Below are 20792 nucleotides of genomic sequence, written 5' to 3' on the forward strand. Positions count from 1 at the left end.
AAAAGCATGGTCCCCAACAAGACTGCTCCTACTTCAGATGCCAGGCACACTTCAGGGGTCCCCAAGCCACTCACATTTTTTGAATGACTGCCATAAGCTCAAAAATTCCCACAGTTCTCTCAGATTCAATAACGGGGTATAACAACTCAGAACTCAGGAAAATGCTATCATTATTATTACAATTTTATTATATAGGATATAGATCAGAAGGACCAGGCCAAATGAGGAGGCACATAGAGAGAGGACTAGTAAAAAACACAGAGCTTCTGTGTCCTCCCTTCAAGGAATCAGGATGCACCACCTCCCAGCACATCAAGGGCTCGACAACCAGGAAGTTCCTCTGAGCTCCAATGTCTCGAGATTTTGGGTGGGATTCATTACATAGGTATGATTAATTAAATCATTGGCCATGTACTTGAACTCAATCTCCAGGGTCCCTCTCCTCCCTAGAGGTCTGGAGGGTTGGCTAATATCATGTGGCTCAAAGCCCCAACTCTAATTACCTGCTTGGTCTTTTCAGGGACCAGACACCATCCTGAAGCTATCTGCGGGCCCTGCCGTGAGTTAGCTCATTAACATAAAAAAGGCACTTCTATTACTCAGAAAATTCCAACAGTTTTAGAAGCTCCATGTCAGGAACCTGGAACATAGATCAGACAAATTATTTTCTTTTTTTTTTTTTTTTTTTGAGACAGGGTCTTGCTGTGTTGCCCAGGCTGGAGTGCAGCAACAGATCACAGCTCAATGTAGCTTTCAACTTCCCAGGCTCATGTGACCCTTCCACCTCAACCTTCCAAGTATCTGGGACCACAGATAATTGAATTATCCTGATTTTTACACTTTTTTTTTTTTTTTTTTTTTTTTGTTAGGGATGGGATCGCCCTGTGTTGCCAAAGTTGGTCTCAAACTTCTGGGTTCAAGCAATCATTCTACCTCGGCCTCTGTGATGGTTAATATTGAGTGTCAACTTGAGTGGATTGAAGGATACAAAGTATTGTTTTTGGGTGTGTCTGTGAGGGTGTCGCCAAAGGAGATTAATATTTGAGTCAGTGGACTGGGAAAGACCCACCCTCAATCCAGGTGAGCACAATCTAATCAGCTGCCAGTGAGGCCAGAATAAAAGGAGGCAGAAGAACATGGAAACACTAGACTGGCTTAGTCTTCCAGCCTACATCTTTCTCTCATGCTGGATGCTTCCTGCCCTCAAACATCAGACTCCAAGTTCTTCAGCTTTTGGACTCTTGGACCTTCAACCACAGATTGAAGACTGCACTGTTGGCTTCCCTACTTTTGAGGTTTTGGGACTCAGACTGGCTTCCTTGCTCCTCAGCTTGCAGACGGCCGATTGTGGGACTTTACCTTGTGATCATGTGAGTCAATATTTCTTAATAAACTCATATATATATGTGTGTGTGTATATATATGTATAGATATGTATTAGTATATATATGTGTATATCTATGTGTGTATATATGTATATATATTAGTCAAGATTCTCAAGAGGGATAGAACCAATAGGATATATATATATTGGATAGAACCAATAGGACATATATATATACAACCAATATATCCTATTGGTTCTATCCCTCTTGAGAATCCTGACTACTACAGCCGCCCAAAATGCTGAGATTACAGGAGTGAGCCACAGCCACCATGCCCAGCCCCAGATTCATAATTATAAAACAATGGGTCCAGAGATCAGGGCCTGGGTAGGATGCAGCAATAAGACAACAGATGGTGGATGGGGACACATGTTGGAGTGTGGCAGGACATGGCCAAGGGAGCTCGTAGGATGGTGTCTATTTTCATGGCTGAGTGTGAGGAACAGTGTGCGGTCAAGATTTTAGGTCAGTGGTGAGTTTTTGAAATTGTTGCTGTAAACCCCAAAAATCTGACCCAGGTCTCAGTTAATTTAGAAAGTTTATTTTGCCAAGGTTGAGGACACCCACCCATGACAGAGCATCAGGAGGTCCTGACCATATGTACCCAATGTGGTCAGAGCACAGCTTGGTTTTATATATTTTAGGGAGACATGAGTCATCAATCAATATATGTAAGATGTAGACTGGTTCTGCCTAGAAAGGCAGGACAACTTGAAGCAGGGAGGGGCCTTCCAGGTCACAGGTAGGTGAGAGACAAACAGTTGCATTCTTTTGAGTTTCTGATTAGCCTTTCCAAAGGAGGCAATCAGATGTGCATTTATCTCAGTGAGCAGAGGGACGACTTTGAATAGAAAGGCAGATTTGCCCTAAGAAGTTCCAAGCTTGACTTTCCCAGTTTAGTGATTTGGAGGCCCCAAGATTTATTATTTTCCTTTCACATTTCCCCTCTTTTCTTTTTTAAAATATTTTAGAGAAAGCATTTTAGAAGAAAATAAGTCTCTGGTCATCTGATTGCTCAAGGCTAGGATGGTTTATTCCTAGACGGGTAGGTTCTGAGTTATTAGGAAAGTTCATTTTTAGCAGGTTGTGAAGTTTCATGTCCTATGAAGAGAAGATAGGGGAAGGAAGGGAGAACAACAACAACAAACAAAAGAACAATCTGTAAAATTGATATAGGCCACATTCCTCTGAAGTCTATGTATCAGTAGGCAGATATGAAAGTGGCTTACGTATGTAAATAGGTTGCCATTATTTTCTTCTGAAGATTAAGTTGTCTAGCTTCAGTTTGCAGGGCTTTACAAAAGCACAGCTTAGTTTTCAGTGACTCCAAATTAGGAAAAGTGGAGGTGGAAAAGAAGAAAAAAAATTGAAAACATTATTTTGAAGACTTACAGCCAAGAAAAATTAGAATTCAGTCCAAACTGTAAAAAATAATAAAAATTGAAAAACATTAGGCAAGACTAGAATCTACCAACAAGTGTACTACAGTTTTTTGAAATACATTTTTTCTCTCCCCAGTTTCCCATTTTTACTAGACAAATCATGATAAGACTGATTTGCTGTATTATACTTGACCTGTTTATTTGTATACAGTGCAGCAAGAATAAACATTTTTCATGGACTTTTAAATTGGCTTTGATGTAACTTTTTCTATAGAAGGAATCTCAGGTAAGACTTTTGTAAATCTGAGCCCAGCCATGGATTTGTACCATCAAAATACCTATGAGTTGGGTGAATTCCTCTCCTCTTGAGGTTCCAGGATAAACTTTGGACTCCCTGTACAGGGACTGGGTAGACAAGGTATGAAGCTAGTTTTCCCAAGGGGCTTTTATTGGCTCCGTAAGTCAAGTTTGATTCCTTAAAGTAAAGACAGCATTCCAGTCAAAGCCTTGGTAAAATAACCAGTTTGCCCAACTGTGTTCTGTTACAAATGAAAATAGATTCTTATTGTACTTATGTAAATAATTATATTGCCATAAATTAAGAATACCCACAAATTGTTTCCAAATTCTAGAGAAATCAGATAGAGAGAAACAAATATGCTCCAAATTGTGTTCACAGGAGTATACTTAATTGTTGAAAGCTGTCAATAGCTCAAAAGAAAAATTTCCTTGACTCTGAAAAACAAAACAAAAGATCATCAACATTTTAAGAAAAAAGGTCAAAAAGATTACTTCAGCATTCTGTTAGTTCCATCCATGAAGTTACTTCCTGTTCTGCTTGATATTCATGAATATTTCAGCACTCCATGAATCCTGAAAGTTTTTCCTCTATTCTGATGTCACAGTTTCCAAAGTTATCAGAAGCCTGCATTCAAGAGCACCCGTTAGAGTTTTATAGTTGATTATAAAACCACCTTTTCTAAAGAGGACCAAAGCAAAACAACAATTGTCCAAGGATGACAAAAAGTTTTAGGGCAACTATCGTCAAAGACACATTTGACGAGGAAATTTGTTACCTCCATGGCACACAATAATTTACCATAACAATTATAATTATTACTGATAATGTACACCAAGTCATATCAGAATTACAGGAGTTTCCCATAATGTTAGAACACATACCAATAACATATTTATACAAATACAGCCCAAACAAAACCAAACACTATTTCATATTTGACAATGGTTCCTGTAAAATCTTTATAGCAAATAAGCCACACTATGTTATTTTTTTTCTTTTTTGGACTTTAGGGAACCTCGTATCTTAAAGGATTCATTAGGTCAGAAAAACATATAATTTATAGTTAGATTTTGGAAAGTTTGTCAAATATCAAAGGTTTAAAACACTTGTTGAAAGGTCATTGTAAAATAAGTCATTCATTTGATCAAAGTGATAACTAAAGGATTTTCAAAAAAAAAAAAAAGTGAAAGCCTTCCTTCTTTCAGAGAGGAGACTTAATTTTCCAAATAATAAGCCCTAAAAAAACAGCATGAAGCCAATTAAATTTGTTTTTCAAAATTGTATTAACAATCTATGAAATTTTTATCTTGACCACAGCTATAACTTTCAGAAGCCTTTTATAACCTCTATAATCTTTATTAAGGAGTAGGTTAATGCTTCAAGAAAACCTTGTTAATCTGATACAGGGGTCCATATGCTGATCTTGCATCAGTGTGCCTTTGACATTAATGATTATGATTAATTTATAGAGAAATTGAACTTATTTTATCTCTCAAAATTGGCCCTTACAATCTCACACACCCACCTCTTCCACTATAGTCCCTGGGCTTGAGTTGAATAGCTTTAATTTCTGGCTCTGTGTTACAAGAATGCAGTTTATTTTGATTGGCATCTTCTACCAGTCCTGAAGATGAGCCTTTAATTGCCATCAGTGTTTAAGATTTAGCAGGACTGGTCCTTTTAAGACCCAGGAGTCAAGCCTTATAACTCAATGTCACAAGGACTTTAAAAGCACATACATAAAGATACATGAATGTAATAATCATAATTTTTTTTAAAAATTTAGTAATTTCAGTGTTTTCTAAGCAAACCAAAACTTAATAATAATGGCATAGAAATTATTTCAATAAAACATAAAATCTGTTAAGCCAGTTACCAAAAGGCAAAAGAAAAGACCTTCTGCAATGCACAGAATATTATGTTGGAAGAAAATACTTCCTTTAGACCTTTAAGAAAACATCAGGACACAACAAACAGAATCTGAGGGGAAAAAAACGTATATGAGCTGAAGGAAGTTGAAGGAGGGCATTACTATTTCCCACCCTTGTAGAGGGGAGAGAAAACCAAAAGCAGCAAGATGCAATAAAAACTGAGCTTTGGGTTAAAAAAACTTCTTAAGTCTCTTATAATTTACTAAGAGTGAATCTACCCCTTAAGAAAATTTCATCATTCTAACCAATTTTTTAGTGTATAAGTAGTTTTTTAACATCAAACCCAATCTCTAGAAAGACCATTATAATTTCCCTTTAATTATAGACAACTTGATCATGTAAAACTTTTTTAAAATAAATCCTCTTATTGTGACTTACACAGACCATTCGTAACATGCTTCGACTTTCTGGTTTGTCCTGAACATCCCTTTCTTTCTTTCTTTTCTTTTTATTTATTTATTTTTTAAATTATACTTTACGTTCTGGGATACATGTGAAGAATGTGCAGGTTTATTACACAGGTGTACATGTGCCATGGTGGTTTGCTGCACCCATTAACCTGTCATCTATATTAGGTATTTTTCCTAATGCTATCCCTCCCCTTGCCCTTCACCCCTTGACAGGCCCTGGTGTGTGACATTTCCCTCCCCAAGTCCATGTGTTCTCATTGTTCAACTCCCACTTACAAGTGAGAACATGTGGTGTTTGGTTTTCTGTTCCTGTGTTAGTTTGCTGAGAATGATGGCTTCCAGCTTCATCCATGTCCCTGCAAATGACATGAACTCATTCTTTTTTATGGCTGCATAGTATTCCATGGTGTATATGTGCCACATTTTCTTTACCCAGTCTATCATTGGTAGGCATTTGGGTTGGTTCCAAGTCTTTGCTATTGTGAATAGTGCTGCAATAAACATATGTGTGCATGTGTCTTTATAGTAGAATGATTTATAATCCTTTGGGTATATACCCAGTAATGGGATTGCTGGGGCAAATGGTATTTCTGGTTCCAAATCCCTGAGGAATTGCCACACTCTAATTTACACTCCCACCAACAGTGTAAAAGCATTCCTATTTCTCCACATTCTCTCAGCATCTGTTGTTTCCTGACTGTTTAATGATTGCCATTCTAACTGGCATGAGATGGTATCTCATTGTGGTTTGATTTGCATTTCTCTAATGACCAGGGATGATGAGCATTTTCTCATATGTTTGTTGGCCACATAAATGTCTTCTTTTGAGAACTGTCTGTTCATATCTTTTGCCCACTTTTTGATGGGGTTGTTTGTTTTTTTCTTGTAAATTTGTTTAAATTCCTTGTAGATTCTGGATATTAGCCCTTTAACAGATGGATAGATTGCAAAAATTTTCTCCTATTCTGTGGGTTGCCTGTTCACTCTGACAATAGTTTCTTTTGCTGTGCAGAAGCTCTTTAGTTTAATTAGATCCCATTTGTCAACTGGCTTTTGTTGCAATTGCTTTTGGTGTTTTAATCATGAAGTCTTTGCTCATGCCTATGTCCTCAATGGTATTGCCCAGGATTTCTTCTAGGGTTTTTATGGTTTTAGGTCTTATGTTTAAATCCTTTTTTTTTTTTTTTTTTTTTTTTTTTTTTTTTTTTGAGATGGAGTCTTTGTTTGTTGCCCAGGCTGGAGTGCAGTGGCATGATCTCTGCTCACTGCAAGCTCCATCTCCCGAGTTCATGCCATTCTCCTGCCTCAGCCTCCCAAGTAGCTGGGACTACAGGTGCCCACCACCACACTCGGCTAATTTTTTATATTTTTTAGTAGAGACGGGGTTTCACCATGTTAGCCAGGATGGTCTCGATCTCCCGACCTCATGATCCACCCGCTTCAGCCTCCCAAAGTACTGGGATTACAGGCATGAGCCACTGCGCCTGGCCATGTTTAAATCTTTAATCCATCTTGAGTTAATTCTTGTATAAGTTGTAAGGAAGGAGTCCAGTTTCAGTTTTCTGCATATGGCTAGCCAGTTTTCCCAACATCATTTATTAAATAGGGAATTATTTCCCCATTGCTTATTTTTGTTAGGTTTGTCAAAGATCAGATGGTTGTAGATGTGTGGTGTAATATCTGAGGCCTCTGTTCTGTTCCTTTGGTCTATATATCTGTTTTGGTACCAGTAGCATGCTGTTTTGTTTACTGCAGCTTTGTAGTATAGTTTGAAGTCAGGTAGCATGATGCCTCCAGCTTTGTTCTTTTTGCTTAGGATTATCTTGGCTATATGGGCTCTTTTTTGGTTCCATATGAAATTTAAAGTAGTTTTTTCTAATTCTGTGAAGAAAGTCAATGGTAGCTTGATGGGGATAGCATTGAATCTATAAATTACTTTGGGCAGTATGGCCATTTTCACAATATTGATTCTTCCTATCCATGAGCATGGAATGTTTTTCCATTTGTTTGTTTCCTCTCTTATTTCTTTGAGCAGTGGTTTGCAGTTCTCCTTGAAGAGGTCTTTCACATCTGTTGTAAGTTGCATTCCTAGGTATTTTATTCTCTTTGTAGCAATTGTGAATGGGAGTTCACTCGTGATTTGGCTCTCTGTTTGTCTATTATTGGTGTATAGGAATGCCTGTAATTTTTGCACATTGATTTTGTACCCTGAGACTTTGCTGAAGTTGCTTATCAGCTTAAGGAGTTTTGGCGCTGAGATGATGGGGTTTTCTAAATACATAATCATGCATCTGCAGAGACAATTTGACTTCCTCTCTTCCTATTTGAATACCATTTATTTCTTTCTCTTGCCTGATTGCCCTGGCCAGAACTTCCAATACTATGTTGAATAGGAGTGGTGAGAGAGGACATTCTTGTCTTGTGCCAGTTCTCAAGGAGAGTGCTTTCAGCTTTTGCTCATTCAGTATGATATTGGTTGTGGGTTTGTCATAAATAGCTTTGAACATCCCTTTCTTATCCAGTCACTTTATTCTAGGACAAAATTTATCATACAAGATTCTTTCTTTCCTAAAATTATTTCTCTTTAAGCTTTCTTACCAAAAAATACCACTTTATTTCTATAATTTTCTTTATATTTCCCTTATTTCCTCATTCCTTTTACCTTGTTTTATACATAACTTTTCAATACACTTTGAATTAGATAAAAATTATTCACCTTTTTTAAAGGACAATTTTTTTTAAAGAAAGAATGGTTTCATACAATATGTTTTTCTTGGAAAATACCCGAATAATGAAATACTTATTATTTAATTTAACTTTATATTCTCAATTATGATGAGTTTGTCCACAAATATTTATCCCATTACATTTACCTAATTATTTTATTTTAACTGCTTACCTAGATTATTTATGAAAACCGTGATAGCCATCATTTAAAGTTATGAAACTGCCATAACTGAGACAGCAAAAAAGATCTGAGCTAGCTGACTCCATCTTGCTTCTAGCCTCCAAACTGTCCTTGTTCATTCCTGGGCGTAGGCTGAACTAACTTTGGGGGGAACTTAGTTATAGTTTAGCTTTGAAACAAAGATTATAACAGTCCTTTTCCAAAACAAACTTCCTTCCTGCCTTTGGACTAGACTGCGTAAAGCCATAAGGTTAGAAGTTATGGTAATTTTACTAAATAATGCAAGATGTAGCTATTTTCATTAAACCAATATTAATGTCTTATTTATTAAAGATTAAACAAGCAAAGATCATTCTGTTTTGGGCTGGGTTTATAGTTTTGTAACCCCTATGCCAAATTTTGACATCTTATGGTATTTGACAGGGATAAGTATAAAATTGCTTGATTAATAAATCCAAACAAAAATGTATGCTGGCAATTATTTTTTTTCAGGGCAGTCATTACTTAATTTTTAAAACTCTTATTTACATTTGCAATATTTTAAATCAGCATCACTTAAAGTAGTAATCAACAGAGGTTAGGAGAACATAACAATACTCTTTGTCTTAGAAAATAACAGCAAAAATATAATTTTTTACAGTTTTTCTCCCAAAGTTTTCTCTGCAGTAACATGCCTTACTCACCTTTACAATAGGTTTGTTGTGAGAATCATGTAATGTAAACCCTGGGCATTCTATGAAGCATTTTTAAACTTCTAGTTTACACCCTACTGACTCTTATTCAAGTGTTTTTAAAAATATACTTTAAAAAACTGGCCAGGCGCAGTGGCTCACACCTGTAATCCCAGCACTTTGGGAGGCCGAGGCAGGTAGATCACAAGGTCAGGAGTTTGAGACCAGCCTAGCCAACATAGTGAAACCCCATCTCTACAAAAAATACAAAAATTAGTTGGGCGTGGTGGCATGTGCCTATAGTCCCAGTTACTCAGGAGGCTGAGGCAGGAGAATCACTTGAACCCAGGAGGCAGAGGTTGTGGTGAGCTGAGTTTGTGCCACTGCACTCCAGCCTGGACAACAGAGCAAGACTCTCTCTCTCTCTCTCTCTCTCTCTCTCTCTGTCTCTCTCTCTCTCTCTCTCTATATATATATATATATAATGTATGTATTTCTTTATTTATTTAAAAAACTGTTCTTCTTTTCTTTCCAATACTTTTATAATTTCCAAGAGATTTTAAGGATCTTGAGAGAACATTTATTACAGAAATATCTACTAATATTACTAGTCAAGAAAGCAAACTTAGGTAAAGGAAAGACTTAATAGTTTGCCTTATATACATCTTAATCACCCTAATGGTAAAAATTCACATGAAACTTTAAGATACAAGGTGATACAAGAATCTCAACATGGAAGCTATCACTATAACTACAAGCAGTGTACAAACATGCTTCTACTTTTACCTACATAAGCTGACAGATGTTTAAACTACTGGATTAACAAAGATCTTTTAGTAAAGTGACTTAGGCAAGTTTAAACTAGCAAGGATTAAGGATGAACCCTTACTAATTAATTGGAAGATCTGTGACATACTGTATATTTCGTTTTACAAAATCAGAAATACTTATTTTGAAACAAGACAAGAAGACATGGTCTACCTGTCAAAAAACCACCACTCAGAAATATTTTTCATCCACAACGCAGGAAAAACATAAAATCTTTTAAATTTCACATTAGCACCAAAAAGGTCAACTGCTCGGCCTTCTCGGATTAGAAAAACTAAAGCTGAGTGTTCAGTAGTTTTGCAGGCATTTGAACTTGTCTAAGCTTTTAAATCAGTAAAATGCTTTCTAATAATTCTGATTACAAAAGTAATACATACTTCTAAAAAATTCAAATGGGGCCGGGTGCAGTGGCTCACACCTGAAATCCCAGCACTTTGGGAGGTCAGGAATTACAGACTAATCTGGTCAACATGGTGAAACCCCATCTCTACTGAAAATACAAAAATTAGCCAGGCATGGTGACAGGCGCCTGTAGTCCCAGCTACACAGGAGGCATGGGAGGCTGAGGCAGGAGAATCACTTGAACCTGGAAGGCAGAGGTTGCAGTGAGCCGAGTTCATAAAACTACACTCCAGCCTAGGTGACAAGAGTGAAACTCCATTTAAAAAGAAAAAAAAATTCAAACAAAACAAAATGAAAAAAAATACAAAGTGAAAGGCCCCTACAAAAGCGCCTCAGGGCCCATCCCCCCACTCCCCTCAAATGAAACCACATTTAACAATTTGGTGCATATCTTTCCAAACCTTTTGTTCTACACATATAAAAAATATACATGCTTTGATTCGGCTCAGACTGTACATAGTATTTTCCTGCTTGCATTTTATACTTAATGTATCTTTGACATCTTTGTATGTCAGTGCGTGTTGGCTCGATGATATTCTATCATTAAATGCCCTTCCAAAAATGGCAAAATCACTTTAAAAATCATTCACACAAGTACATATTTACAATTTTAAAAGAAAACGGGCAGAATCCCAAAACACAACACCAACAAACCTCTAAAAATAATCTCTATCTTTCCACTAGCATGGAACAATTTATTCCTTTTTCACACAAAACGAACTATGTGATTGGAAAGATTAACTCTAATCTCCACATTTATATACAGAATGTTCTATTCATCTAGCCTATCTGAAAAGAATAAAAAATTCAGATGATTAATTCACTTACACTTAGAAATTAAGTCAATGTACTGTGAATACACATTGTGATCAGTTATAATATGATGCTTCTTAGTCTAGGGTTTCAATTAAATAACAGTAAAAACAATTGAGTCAATAAGACAGCTAATAACTGAAAAATCCAGAAATTCAAAGATTATATTGCCAACTAAAGCACTGCCATTTACATTTTTTTTCCTACTTGGTAGCAAATGCTAATGGAATTCAATCCTGATTACTTAAAGTCAGTTCACATCACACATTTAATCAGGGTAATAAGAACATAACATGCCTACTATAGCATTAGATTAAGACATAACATTTTTTTGCTTGAACGTAATGACGGCGTACCACATGGGACATTTGTCAACCACTTCAGCACATTGTTTACGAGTGACTGGATGTCTACAAGGAATAAAAACGAGAGGAATATTTCTATCCATACAGATTTTGCAAAGCTTCTCCTCTTACAGGCGCCTTAGCTGCTCTTCAGTACTAATCTCTTTCTGCAATGAAGTCTGACTTGATTTGTCTTGTGTACTATCTTTCTGAGCCTTCACTGGATCTGCAACCAGAAACTCAAGTGATTTATAGTTGCTCCCAGATGTCTCAATTTTTTCCTCCATTATTTTCTTAATGTCCTTGAAACTGAACCCCATTCATATAGCTTCTCGTACCACAGGATTATGGAAGATGGTATCAATTTTTCTAGTTAGTGATGGTGTTTTTTCAACAGTTCTTACCAGACACTCCTCAAGTGAATAGGATAAATGAATATTGTTTATATATTCTCATGTCTTCTGTTCTAGCAGATATTTACACGCTGGATGCCATTTAGCATGTTGTTCCCAAGGGTCTTCGCTGGGCTTCCAATCAGTTACCCCCCCTCCACAGTGAAAGCACTTTACTTTATCACCTTCACCTAAAGCATAAAATCCAGCTCTTGCAAGCTGCTCCTTATTCACTGAATATATCCACATCCCAAAAGTAATGATCCATACTTCATAATCTGCCACGTATAGATGGATGGATGGATGGATGGATTGATTTCTTGGAGGATTTGTTGAATTCGGGAAATTCCACGCCAGGACAGCTGGCCCAAACTACCCGCGACAATCTGCTTGCTACAAGGGGAGGGTCCTAGAGAGGGTGCGGCCCGAGCCCCAATCTGGAAATGCCAACCTGGTTCTGCAGCCGGGCCCCAGCCACTGGGGTCTCGCATCCCTCCATTAGCGCCATGCCAGCTTGGGGTGCTGCCAAGGTCCTGCCAAGATCCTGCAAGGTCCTGCCACTTCCCCAAGCCAGAAGCGGGCAGCAAGAAATAACAAAGCCTTCGTACCACCTCCCACCCCACCAACCCTCACCCCATCCCACCCCCACCTCGGCTGTAACCCAGAACCTGCTGGCAATTCTTAAGGCATTTCTAATAATTTGAAAGCTAGCTTATTTATTAAAGATTTTACTTAAGTTACATAAACTTGAACAAGTATTTGACTTGTCTTTTCCTTTTTCCTGATAAAGTATTTGATTCAAGTGCTTTTATTGTCTTAAGCCAATTAATTAGAGTTCCTCTGTGTATTTTCAGTAGTGAAAAATTGTGTACACAACACATAAATACATAGACGTATTAGGCATGCCAATAGAAGTACATCTTATAGATTCATAAAGACCTCTTTTTTTTTTCTACCTTAGAGTTTTAAGTTCTTGATAACTTGGTTCACTACTTTGGCAGTTGTCAGCTAAATAGCCCTAAATCTGCATATTAAAGTAAGGGAGGAGACCACCCCTCATATTGTCTTATGCTCAATTTCTGCCTCCAAAGAAAGAAGTAAAACCTAAAAGGCAGAAATGAAATCCACAGGCAGACAGCCCGGGGCCACGCCCTGGGCCTGGTAGTTAAAGATCGACCCCTGACGTAACTGGTTCTGTTAGCTATAGATTACAGACATTGTATAGGAATGCACTGTGAAAATCCCTATCTTGCTTTGTTCTTATCTAATTACCAGTGCATGCAGCCCCCAGTCACGTACCCCCTGCTTGCTCAATCACGACCCTTTCATGTGCACCCCCTTAGAGTTGTGAGCCCTTAAAAGGGACAGGAATTGCTCACTCGGAGAGCTTGGCTCTTGAGACTGAAGTCTTGCTGATGCCCCTGGCTGAATAAACCCTTCCTTCTGTAACTCGGTGTCTGAGTTTTGTCTGCCGCTTTTCCTGCTACATTTCTTGGTTCCACGACCAGGAAGCGAGGCAATTGGAGGAAGGTCGAGGCAGCTCCTTACATGGCTTAAACCTGCCCTGTGGAACATCCCTGCAGGGGACTCCGACCAGCCCGAGCGACGCGGATCCTGAGAGCACTCCCAGGTAGGCATTTGTCCCAGTGGGACGCCTCGCCAGAGCAGTGTGTGGCAGGCCCCCGTGGAGGATCAATGCAGTGGCTGAACACCAGGAAGGAATGGGCACTTGGAGTCTGGACTTCTAAAACTTGGTAAGACTAGTCTTTGAAACTTGCCCACTCCGTTTGAGTGGAAGAGTGGCCTGATCACCCATGTTGTGCCTTTATCCGCACTTTGGTTTTGGTTTTGATTTGGTTTGAATTGCTTGACAGGATTGGTCTTGGGAACTTGCCTACTCCATTTGCGTGGAAGCGTGGCCTGATCACCCATGGTGTGCCTTTATGGACACTTTGGTTTTGGTTTTGATTTGGATTGAATTGCTTGACAGGACCAGTCTTGGGAACTTGCCCATTTCATTTGAGTGGAAGCATGGCCTGATCACCCATGGTGTGCCTTTATTGGCACTTTGGTTTTGGTTTTGACTTGGTTTGAATTGCTTGACAGGATTGGTCTTGGGAACTTGCCTACTCCATTTGAGTGGAAGCGTGGCCTGATCACCCACAGTGTGCCTGTACTGGCACTTTGGTTTTTGTTTTTGACTTGACTTGGATTGCTTGATACTTTGGTTTTGGTTTTGGATACTTGGATTTCTGGATACTCTGATTTTGGTTTTGATTTTGGTTTGGTGTAAACTACAAAAGTGTGTGTGCGCCCTTTTTACCCATTCTTTGCTTTGTGGTGTGTGTGTGGTGTAAGCGTGGTGTTTTGTCTAGAGGAAACATGGGTGAGGCACAAAGTAAGCCCACCGCACTAGGAACTATGTTGAAAATTTCGTTGAACTATGTTTAAAATTTTCAAAAACAAAAGGATTTAAGGGAGACTATGGAGTACTATGACACCAGGAAAACTTAAAACTTTGTGTGAGATAGACTGGCCAGCATTAGAGGTAGGTTGGCCATTAGAAGGAAGCGTGGACAGGTCCCTTGTTTCAAAGGTATGGCACAAGGTAACTTGTAAGCCAGGGAACCCAGACCAGCTTGTTTTAGATCCCCTGCCCACAACATATGGTGGTTGAGAGAACAGCAGCATAAGCGGCTGGCAGAGGCAAGGAAAGACCAGCAGAGAGAGAAAGGAAAGAGACAGAGAGGAAAAGAGGCAAAGAGAGAGAGAGAGGAAGAGACGGAGAGGAAGAGACAGACAAAAAGGGAGTCGAGAGACAGAGAAAGACAGAGGCAGAGAGAGAGAGGAAGAGACAGAGGCAAAAGGAAAGTCAAAGAGAGAGAGACAAAGTCAAAGAGAGAAAGAAAGAGAGAGATATACAAGTAGTTAAGAAAAAATAAAAGGTGTACCCTGTTCCTTTAAAAGCCATCATACCAATTCTAATTTGGACAAAACAAGGTCTTATTAATAGCAAAAGATAATTAAAATCCCAAACTTACAAGGTTTTCAACAAAAGTAAAGTTTGCTAAAAGTTAACAGTGTAACATGTATTGTAGTAACTTCTAATCTTGTGGCCTTAGACAGTAGTCCACAGACATTAAAAAAAAAAAAAAAAAAAGGTTCACTTTGGAAAAGAATGGTTATCATCTTCGAAAAAAAAAGAAAAAAAAGGGGGGGGGCGGAATTTATATAAAAAGAAGGTTATCTCAAGCCTGTAATCCCAGCACTTTGGGAGGCCGAGACGGGCAGATCACGAGGTCAGGAGATCGAGACCATCTGGGCTAACACGGTGAAACCCCATCTCTACTAAAAATACAAAAAATTAGCCAGGCGTGGTGGCGGGCGCCTATAGTCCCAGCTACTCGGGAGGCTGAGGCAGGAGAATGGCGTAAATCCAGGAGGCGGAGCTTGCAGTGAGCTGATATCCGGCCACTGTACTCCAGCCTGGATGACAGAGCGAGACTCCGTCTCAAAAAAAAAAAAAAAAAAATAGTGTTACATGGTAAATTCTTGTCCTGAAATAAATTAACTGGTTGTTTAAAGAAAGAAATGTTTGTAATAAGTCAGAAAGTTAAGGCATGTAAAAAAAATTGCCTGTAAAAGTCGTGAAAAAAAAAGGTTATAAAAAAGTGTGTTAAAAAACGAATTTATGCAAAAAATGCTGTATAATTTAAAAGTAATAGGCCTCCTGAATGTAAAACTATTGAAAAAGAAAAAAAAAAAAAACAGTTTATTTGCAAGGTGTACAAGAAAAGCAAAATATACCTTTGGTAAAAGGATTATAAGCAGGCATAAGAATGTACATTTTTACCTACATTAAAAAGTTAAAAATTATTGTTTTGAAGGTTTAAGCAAGTTTTAAAACATTAATTGTAAAGAACATTCTGTGTATAAACATATTAGCTAAAGTTAAAGAAGTATCATCCAGTTTTTCTGTGAACTGGAGATTAAAGTAAAAGCATAACAGGTTTTTCTTAAAGCACCAACCTGCTCTTTAGCAAAAATTATAAAAGGTTAAAAAGAGTCTACAAAATCTTACCTTATGGTCAAACATTAAAAATTAAATAAATATATCTACAAGGTTTTATTAAAATTAGGTTTAACATTCATAACACACTAATATAAAGATAACATTTAACTTATCTGGTATAAAAAATCATACGAGAAGCATTGCTAAATGTAAAATGGTATTTGGCTTTCTTTGGTTTAAAAACTAACAAAAATAGGTGCTAAAGGAAATTTCTCAGTAAAAAGGCACTAAGGACTATAAAGTCCCCACATTAAAGTCCCCACATTTAAACTCACAAAAAAAAAAAAAAAAAAACTAAAAGTCTTTTAGCACATGTGCCACCCCTAGAATTTCCAGTAAACCAGCACCAGCCTGAAGATCACGTTCTCATCGAAAGGTGGAATGAAGAAAAACTCGAGCCAGCCTGGGAAGGACCCTACCTTGTGCTGCTAACCAAGACTGCTGTTCGTACAGCAAAAAAAGGATGGACTCATCACACCAGAGTCAAGAAATCTCCACCCGCTCCAGAGTCGTGGGCCATAGTCCCAGGGGAAAACCCTACCAAACTAAAGCTAAGAAAAATTTAACTCTTTTAATCTATTCTATTACTCTTTCTTCTTTCTTCATTCTGTTGCTGACCATCTAGTTATTAATATAACCAAGTCAATTTCCAAGTCAAAACAGCTTTCTACTTCAGAAAAGTACTTCTGTCCCTCCTGACTCTCTTCAGACTAGGCATTAGTGAACTAGGACCATTTAATCCGGGAACATTTCGATAAAGACCCCAGTGCCAATCAGGAGTGTTGCCCCCCCGATGTAGAGCTTTCATGCCATAGTTGGTCCAACATTCTGTGGACTACTAAAGAGCAAGGATGGACTGCCCCAACTGGTTTTTGTAATTTCCCTAAAACCATACATTCATTTTACTAGAGGACCATAAAAGTTAAAGACTTAAAACAAACTTTAACAATTAAGAGAGGATACCAAGATGCAAATGCCTGGTTAAAATGGATCAAATATTCTATCTGCACATTAAACAAAAGCAATTGTTATGCTTGTGCACATGGCAGGCCAGAGGCCCAGATTGTCCCCCTTCCACTAAGGTGGTCCTCCAGTCAACCAGGTGTAGGCTGCATGATAGCTCTTTTCCAGGACTCTACGGCCTGGAGTAATAAGTCATGCCAAGCTCTCTCTGCTATATCCCAAAGTCCCTGCGGGTCAGCCCCCAAGGGCCATCCAGCTTGCGTCTCCCAGCATTAAGTTCACTTCGTGTCTCTCACAGCAGGGAGGAAACTTAGCATTCCTTGGAGACCTGAAAGGATGCAGTGAGCTTAAGAATTTTCAAGAGCTTATCAATCAGTCAGCCCTTGTTCATCCCTGAGCGGATGTGTGGTGGTGTTGTGGTGGACCTTTACTGGACACTCTGCTGAATAACTGGAGTGGCACTTGTACTTTAGTCCAATTGACTATCCCTTTCACCCTGGCATTTCATCAACCAGAAGGGAAAAAAAAAATTAGACATCGTAAAGTGAGAGAAGCCCCTTATGGGTCTTTCGACTCTCATGTCTATTTAGGCACAATTGGAGTCCCACGAGGAATACCAGATCAGTTTAAAGCTTGAAATCAAATAGCTGTAGGATTTGAGTCAATATTTTAGTAGGTGACAGTTAATAAAAATGTAGATTAGATAAACTACATCTATTACAACCAACAGCAACGAGCTTTTCATGAGTTAAAAGGAAATCTCATGTTGGCCCCAGCCCTGAGGCTACCTGACCTGACAAAACTCTTTACACTCTATGTGTCGGAAAGAGAAAAACCGGCAGCTGGAGTTTTAACCCAGCTGTGGGGCCTGGCCAAGGCCAGTGGCCTATCTCTCAAAACAGCTAGACAGGGTTTCCATAGGCTGGCCCCCAGGTCTAAGGGCCCTAGCAGCAACGGCCCTGTTAGCACAAGAAGCAGATAAACTAACCCTTAGGCAAAACCTGAATATAAAGGCCCCCCATGCTGTGGTAACTTTAATAAATACCAAAGGACATCATTGGTTAACAAATGCTAGTTTAACCAAGTACCAAAGCTTGCTATGTGAAAATTTCCATGTAACCATTGAAGTTTGCAACACCCTAAACCCCACCACCTTGCTCCTGGTATCAGAGAGCCCAGTTGAACATAACTGTATAGAGGTGTTGGACTCAGTTTATTCTAGCAGGCCCAACTTCCAAGACCATCCTTAAACATCAGTAGACTGTGAGCTGTACGTGGACAGGAGCACCTTTGCCAACCCCTGTAAAGTGACTCTGAAGAAGATGACAAGCTCTGCTCCAGTCACACCTGGAAGCTGACTGGTCCACGCATGGCTGAAGCATGTGGAAACTCATCACGGGACTCATTTTCCTTAAAATTTGGACTTGTACAGTAAGGACTTCAACTGACCTTCCTCAGACTGAGGGCTGTTCCCAGTGTATACATCAAGTCACTGAGGTCGGACAAAAGGTTGCTACAGTCCTATTATTTTACGGTTATTATAAGTGTACTGGAACTCTAAAAAGAACTTGTTTGTATAATGTTATTCTATACAAGGTACGTAGCCCAGGAAATGACCAACTGGATGTGTGTTATGACCCATCTGAGCCTCCCATGACCACAGTTCTTAAAATAAGATTAAAGACTGAGGACTGGTGGGAGCTTATAAACAATATGAGTAAAGTGTTAGCCGAAACAGGAAAAAAAAAAAAAAAAAGGGTGCCCAAACAAGTCACCTTAAAATTTGATGCCTTTGCTGTCATTAATAGTAATAAGTTAGGAATAAGATGTGGTTCTCTTAATTAGAAAAGAGGCTATATGGCAGAAAATAAGTACATCTGTCATAAATTAGGACTGTGTGGACATAAATGTAAATACTGGTCTTGTGTCATTTAGGCCACTTGGATAAAAGAAAAAAAAAATGATGAAAATGATCCAGTCCACCTTCAGAAAGGAAAAAATGGCCCTTCCCATACTAAGGGACAATGTAACCCCTTAGAGCTAGTAATAACCAATACTCTTGATCCTGGCTGGAAAAAAGAGGAGTGTGTGACCTTAGGAATTGACGGGGCCAGACTGGATCCTCGAGTAAATATCTTGGTTCGAGGAGAAGTTTACAAACACTCTCCTGAGCCAGTGTTTCAAACTTTCTATGATGAACTAAATGTACCAGTACCAGAAATTCCAGGAAAAACAAGAAATTTGTTTTTGCAATTAGCCGAGCATGTAGCCCAGTCTCTCAATGTCACTTCATGTTATGCATGTGGAGGAACTGTAATGGGAGATCAATGGCCATGGGAAGCCTGAGAATTAGTGCCTACAGACCCAGTTCCTGATGAATTCCCAGCTCAAAAGAATCACCCTGATAATTTCTGGGTCCTAAAAGCCTCAATTATTGGACAATATTGCATAGCTAGAGAAGGAAAAGAATTCACTCACCCCGTAGGACGACTTAGTTGTCTGGGACAGAAACTGTATAATGGTACCACAAAAACAGTCACTTGGTGGAGTTCAAAGCAAACAGAGAGGAATCCATTTAGCAAATTCCCAAAGTTGCAAACCATGTGGTCCCACCTGGAGTCCCACCAGGACTGGACAGCCGCAACTGGATTGTATTGCATATGTGGGCATAGAGATAATGCCAAATTACCTGACCAGTGGGCAGGTAGTTGTGTTATTGGCACTATTAAACCATCTTTCTTTCTACTGCCCATAAAAACAGGCGAACTCCTGGGCTTCCCTGTCTATGCTTCCCATGAAAAGAGAAGCATAGCTATAGGAAATTGGAAAGATGATAAATGGCCCCCTGAGAGAATCATACAATACTATGGGCCTGCTACTTGGACACAAGACAGCTCATGGGGATACTGGACCCCCACTTACATGATCAACCAAATCATACGGTTACAAGCTGTCTTAGAAATAATCACTAATAAAACCAGCAGAGCCTTGACTAGTCTGGCTCGGCAAGAAACTCAGATGAGAAATGCTATCTATCAAAATAGATTGGCTCTTGACTACTTGCTAGCAGCTGAAGGAGAGGTCTGTGGAAAATTTAACCTTAGTAATTGCTGTCTACACATAGATAATCAAGGGCAAGTAGTGGAAGACATAGTTAGAGATATGACAAAACTGGCACATGTGCCCGTGCAAGTGTGGCATGGATTTGATCCCAGGGCCATGTTTGGAAAATGGTTCCCAGTGCTAGGAGGATTTAAAACTCTTATAATAGGAATTATAAAAATAATGGGAACCTGCTTACTGCTCCCTTGTTTGATACCTGTACTTCTGCGAATGATAAAAAGCTTCATCACTACCTTAGTTCACCAAAATGCCTCAGCACAAATGTACTATATAAATCACTATCGATCTGTCTTGCAAGAAGACATGGGTAGTGAAAATGAAAGTGAGAACTCCCACTAATAAAATGAGTGAGAGTCTCAAAAGGGGGGAATAAGGGAGGAGACCACCCCTCATATTGTCTTATGCTCAATTTCTGCCTCCAAAGAAGGAAGAAGTAAAACCTAAAAGGCAGAAATGAAATCCACAAGCAGACAGCCCAGCGCCGCACCCTGGGCCTGGTAGTTAAAGATTGACCCCTGACGTAACTGGTTCTGTTAGCTATAGATTACAGACATTGTATAGGAATGCACTGTGAAAATCCCTATCTTGTTTTGTTCCAATCTAATTGCCAGTGCATGCAGCCCCCAATCACGTACCCCCTGCTTGCTCAATCAATCACGACCCTCTCATGTGCACCCCCTTAGAGTTGTGAGCCCTTAAAAGGGACAGGAATTGCTCACTCGGAGAGCTCGGCTCTTGAGACTGAAGTCTTGCCAATGCCCCTTCCTTCTGTAACTCGATGCCTGAAGAGTTTTGTCTGCCGCTTGTCCTGCTACAAAAGGAAACAACTCTTAGATGAAAATTCAGATAGCGAAATATACATCTCAA

General features: G+C 39.0%; 1 protein-coding gene, 1 long non-coding RNA gene and 1 pseudogene across 6 annotated transcripts in view; 1 reads left to right on the plus strand and 2 right to left on the minus strand.

The window, feature by feature from the left end:
• Positions 1-2388: 2388 nt before the first annotated feature.
• The window catches only part of LOC119622399 (uncharacterized), a 104100-nt gene continuing 85696 nt past the window's right edge, over positions 2389-20792 (minus strand). Inside the window, exons 5-9 of one of the 2 annotated variants that reach the window (XR_012095400.1) lie at positions 20645-20736; positions 3560-3692; positions 3106-3242; positions 2615-2709; positions 2389-2486 (exon numbers count right to left, since the gene is read on the minus strand). This is a non-coding gene — a long non-coding RNA (uncharacterized lncRNA). Of the gene's footprint in view, positions 2487-2614; positions 2710-3105; positions 3693-20644; positions 20737-20792 lie in introns of both variants that reach the window. The other variant, XR_005239027.2, reaches the window with a different exon arrangement.
• Positions 11345-12275, minus strand: LOC103241375 (baculoviral IAP repeat-containing protein 8-like; annotated as a pseudogene).
• IL1B (interleukin 1 beta) overlaps positions 13003-20792 on the plus strand; it is a 29157-nt gene continuing 21367 nt past the window's right edge. For 2 of the 4 annotated variants that reach the window (XM_037994301.2, XM_037994302.2), the window contains exon 1: positions 13003-13397. The gene's annotated coding sequence lies outside the window, so the exon portion shown is untranslated. The other 2 variants (XM_008008409.3, XM_073023151.1) reach the window with 2 other exon arrangements.

This window comes from Chlorocebus sabaeus, chromosome 14 (genome assembly GCF_047675955.1).
Source record: "Chlorocebus sabaeus isolate Y175 chromosome 14, mChlSab1.0.hap1, whole genome shotgun sequence".
NCBI lineage: Eukaryota > Metazoa > Chordata > Mammalia > Primates > Cercopithecidae > Chlorocebus > Chlorocebus sabaeus.